The sequence below is a fragment of the Aplysia californica genome, unplaced genomic scaffold, assembly GCF_000002075.1.
Source record: "Aplysia californica isolate F4 #8 unplaced genomic scaffold, AplCal3.0 scaffold00164, whole genome shotgun sequence".
NCBI classification, from domain to species: domain Eukaryota; kingdom Metazoa; phylum Mollusca; class Gastropoda; order Aplysiida; family Aplysiidae; genus Aplysia; species Aplysia californica.
This window is the reverse complement of record NW_004797434.1, coordinates 958,035-963,357: the sequence shown is the minus strand read 5'-3', so window position 1 is coordinate 963,357 and position 5,323 is coordinate 958,035.

The window sequence follows — 5,323 nt, the reverse complement described above, 5'->3', positions numbered from 1 at the left end:
AGAGAGACTATAATCAACATTAAAATAAGAAGGGACTTGATAAATTTAATTGGAAGAAAAAAGTACTTGCATTGTTTATCGCACTGAGACAGCATGAACTCTTGAGCGAATATCTTGAAATAAATGCCACTGCAGTCTGTTTTTAGATTTACGCATCATGACTTGGCTACCTACTGAAAACAAGGAGCTTGTCAAATGAATTAATTCACTTCGGCAACATAACAAGTCGGCAAAGGATTTTAGATTTAAAACAAAATGACAACATTTTCTACTTAGAAAAAGAACATGTAAAACACCAAACCAATGCTTTTCCTTCTTTACGGAAAATAATAATTTTAAAAGAATATAAATCTGAACAACACAGCAACACATATGAAAGGTACTCGTTCCTCAGATCTCGTAGACAAAAATCAAAAAATCATGCCATACTAAAGCCACTCCCATGTTCATCAGACAATTCAAGCCAAAGCGACAGCACCGGTAAATGTTCCGTGAAAGATCTAATCATAACCAATCACAAACCCTGCACCACTTCCTCATTTTTGGACTGCAAAAATAAACGGCTTTACTTTCAGAATTTAGAGAACACCGCAAGATTCTCTACTCAGTCCAGCACTCCCCTCCACCACTTGAAATTTTGTTGAAATTTGCAATTGTTACTCTCTTCCCCTTACTCAACATTAAATAAATTTTTCTGGCAAACAAAAATATTAATGCCTTGTACATATCTGATAAAAGCCCAGAGATAAAAATAAATATTTTGTATTTGCCATATACTACATTATCTTTTTGTTTACTCTCCATTAGAAAAACACTTTCTTGTCATTTTGGATGAAATGTCCATTTATCAAAGAAGTGCTTTTCACATTACAAAAAGTGCTTGGAAACCTGCCCAAACACTATGCACAAGATAATGATTTAAATAAAAGGTAGATATTCTTAAAAAAGAGAATCACAAATTCATGTTAAAATGCTACAAAACAAGAACAAGTCCTTTCTATTTGGTCTCCCAAAAAGTACAACTTTGGTGCAAAGGAAATCCGCTGTGAAAGTCGCAGAGTGCAGAAGTAAAATAAATGAACAGAGAACATTACTCTCTAGTTCGGAAACATTTTTTGCTAGAAAGTCTGCTTAGCTATCAATATTAAAAATATCTAAAAAAACATTAAAGGAATGAAAATATGCAATAACAACAGAATTGCGCTGAAGTGCAACAAATATAGACAGTGGAGGAAAAAAAAAAAGATCTTATGAAATGTAATTCCAACTAAAGTTTACAAGGGGCAATAATTTTTTCAGTTGTATGCCACCAATAGATTGTTGATCTTTAACAAGTTTTTGTTATTTCCTGAAGAAACTATGAGACTTTCTTTCCTGAAAAGTACAAGTTTTTTAAAGTACTTTGGCAGTCTTCTAGCTCTAACATGTTCTGTTTACACAGCCTAAACACCCTACATTCTTCATGCTATGAGCAGTCCTTGACAACTGACTACATTAAGTCAAATGAAAGTATAAACATTATTTCCCATACACTCACACTTCGCACCTGGTAAAATAAAAATCCCTGCCAAAAGAAAAACTAAGTAACATGCACTTGTTTTTTATTTTTACTTGTTCTACTTCTATCAGAAAATTATTCTTCCCTGAGACATTTTTATTTTTATTGTGGCACATCCAGCTGCCTTGCAAAAGTTAGAACACAAGAGAATGCCGCAGACTACATTTGTCGAGGTAAAACTAAAACACAACATTAACATTACAAGTATGTGCTGTACAATCAATGAGTACGCAATAGTAGACCAAAAATAATGCTTCAATAATTTACGTACTTCATCAATAAAACGTCTTCTGAAATCGTTACTGCAGAAAATTACTGTTGCACACCACAGTAGTATGCTCAATTTTCTATGAACAAAAGCAAAAATATACAGTACATGTAGTAAGAAGCAGGTGTTCACAAGATTTCTTTCAAGGAATATTTAACTATTACAAATATTAAAAAGGTGAAATGCAAAAAAAGACAATTATTCACTTTTTCAAAACCTTAAACAACTGAAGTCTCCATGAAAAAAAATCCTTTATTTTTCATGCATACCATTACAAATTTATTGAATAAGAAGCATGACACTAGAATTTTTAAAAATTGTTCATTTGCAACTTAACTTTCGCTTCACACAAATGAAAAAATAACCCTGTTGGCATGTTTCAGTCTTACGTACGTATCAAGAAAAATACTTTCCTTGCACTTCTTTCTTGATTTAAATATTTTAACAGTGTGGAAATGTTTTTAATTTACATATTGTTCAAAGTTTTATATATATATATATATGTTATTTTTGTTTTCATGTTATGACAATGATAAAAGAAGCACATAAATCAAAAGAACTGAATTTGATCACAGACTGCATTGGTGACTACAATATATACAACCAAAATGACGCCAGAATCTCTACAGATCAAGCTATTTGCATTGCTGAGAACCATTCGTTAATATCATAATTTAAATCGACATGACAGTGTGCATGCTGTACATTTTTTGCTGAAGACAGGTGAACTGTGAGGTCGTTACTACTGTCAAACCTGGGATTCAAAAACAGTGAAGAAACGAAGCCCCTTCTCATATTTTTCTACGTTGTCAAGCGCAGAGACAAAATTGGACAATTTAATGTAAGCATCTCAGCATCTTTGTGAGGGGAATCAACAACTCCTGATACACAACAGAGTATACAATGACACTTATATTGGTCAAGACTTCTTGGACCTTTGATGAGTAAGGAATGTATTAACGTGTACTCTAGAAAGCCATAAGAACGCAAAAACAATAAATCCAGAAAGTCAGAAAAAGGAAACAATTTTTTCTTCCTTTCTATAAATTTCTGAATAATTCTGATCTCGATAGCAGACAGTCTGTAGCACCCAATGGTTCTCAAACCACAAACGAAACCTCACCACATCAATTACCTTTCAATGTTTATCTCAAAAGCCATCAACATTTTACACGATGCATCTCACATACGATCAACATCCTTTAAGAAATGTAAACATCATCCTCCTCCTATTTTTCCTCGTGCCACCATAGCCACCGAAACATTTTTTTTTAAAGAAAGGAAAAACAGCACTTTCACAGATACATAGGAACAGAATATGAACAACAGAAATCATTGTCTTTTGTGTGACCAGTAAACTTTGTGACCATTATCAAACAATTTTGAGACTGCTTTTTCAAAGCCAGAGAAAGTCAGGTAATATTGACATGCAGAAAAGATGAAGTTACAAATGCTTTGTGTCTTAAATATATTTTCACATTGTTTTGTATGTACTTCTTCATATTCATGGAAAGACATCATTACAATTTATTTAGAATTCCTTGTCAACGATAACGATTCTTGAGAAATGTATATACATACATCCTCACATTTCATAATATGCAGAGTAAATTCATAAAGTTATAACTTTGTTAAAAAAGAGAATTCATGAAAATAATAAAAAGCCAAAATTTTGTCAAACCTAGGAATCAACACTTCCATTTCTTCATTGAAAAAATATATCATTTTTGAACAGCAACCTTTTTTGACAAGTGCCCAAATTTTTAATAGCGACCCATTTCGTTTTTTTATTTTACACTTTCAATACTCAGTAAGTCACCCCTACGCATGCTCCTTTCACATAAACTTTTTCCAGTAAAGTATAAAGTAAATTAAAAACAAGCTTCAGTATATCAAGTCTGTGTACAGACTGTCAAGACACTCTGGCTTCAAGACGTATATATAAATAAATATATATGTGAAGTGTGCTGACAAAATGAGTTACTTCTCGGATTCAAGCCTTATGGAAGTAGAAACATCATGCTTATAAGCGAAGTTTTACAATTTATAAGTAGGAAATAATAAGAGGCATGTTCTACATGAAAGTAGAGCATCAATAGAAGAACTACTAATTTGACCTCGGTGTTGATTTTGTGCCAATATCTCCTTCTGTGGACTGCGAGAAGTAACTCATTTTGTCAGCACGCCACACACACACACACATATATATATATATATACTATATACACACTCAGATTAGCACAAACAAATTAGAGGCCCTTGAAGGAGAGCAACACAGCTTGCTCCTGCTCCTTTCCCTCTTCCACCTTCATCAGGACACCGGTTAAAGAGGGGGAAAAAAAATGTTCCAAGGATGGATAAAACAAATTCAGAGCCAAATCAAACTTAAATTCCTTTCTTCCAGTTGCTGGACAAGTTCCCTAAGAGAAGATACAAAGTCATAGAATGCGTGCTAAATGACATTTTTCTTTGCAGTGCTTAAAAGCAAAAAAGTGCTGGAAATAAAACATTACACCGCATCTGAAAAGTTGATAGAATAATAATAGATTGCATCTAAATATTGCATATTATCATAAATGTCATTCCATGAGAGCCTAGGTCCTATTTTTTTTTTTTTTTTGGAGTAAATCAAAGAAAAAGAAATTATCCTAGTAACGACCTTTAAATAAATAAAAGACACTTTGATTAACAGCTCAAAAGCCAGTGATAGACTTCCAAGCCTCATATTCCAAGAGCCAGCAATCGGTAAAAATATCAATTAAAGGAAAAAGATAATAGTGAGAAAAAAAACATTTCCAGAACCAACTTTTCCTAAATGTCCTGCATTTGCTTTTCTCGGAAAGAAAGAAAAAAAAAAAAAAGCCAACGATATACTGCATGGCACACACACACACACAAAAAAGTAAACGAAGGACTATGATAGCAGACACGTCCAACATAATGGCTAGATGGTTGAACACTGTTGTGATGTAGACAGCATTGGTCTGTCTACTGGCACTATCTCTTTCCCCAGGGCATAAAATTAGAAGGGGCTCCAACAATGATAGTACATAACAAGATGGTTCACTCAGCCAAAAAAGTGTCCGCAGGAAGTATGCTCTTTGCTTCAGATGGCGCTGCTGTCTGTTTTGAAGCTCTCTTTCGTTTTTCCAGAAGAAGAATAGGAATAGCACCTCCTTGCGTGCGCAGATCGACTGCTGTTCATCAGCAGTTCGGGTACGTTCAGTGCGTAGTTTTAGGGGTTTTCTTATTTTAATGACCTCTCGCCTTTCATTCTAAAGTCAAATTAAACGAAGAAAACCATCACCCTTTCCTCCGGAAAAGGTTTTTTGTCAGCGTAACCATTTAAAAAAAGGGTTCTTCCGAAATTTATCTCAAAACATGCTAGTTTCACTTTGATTTTTAAAAACTCAAGTAGGGTAACTCTGTTCGCAAAGAGTGCGCTTTTGTGAAGAGGGCGCCACCAAATTTTGAGGACACTTTTTTAATTGGCTCAA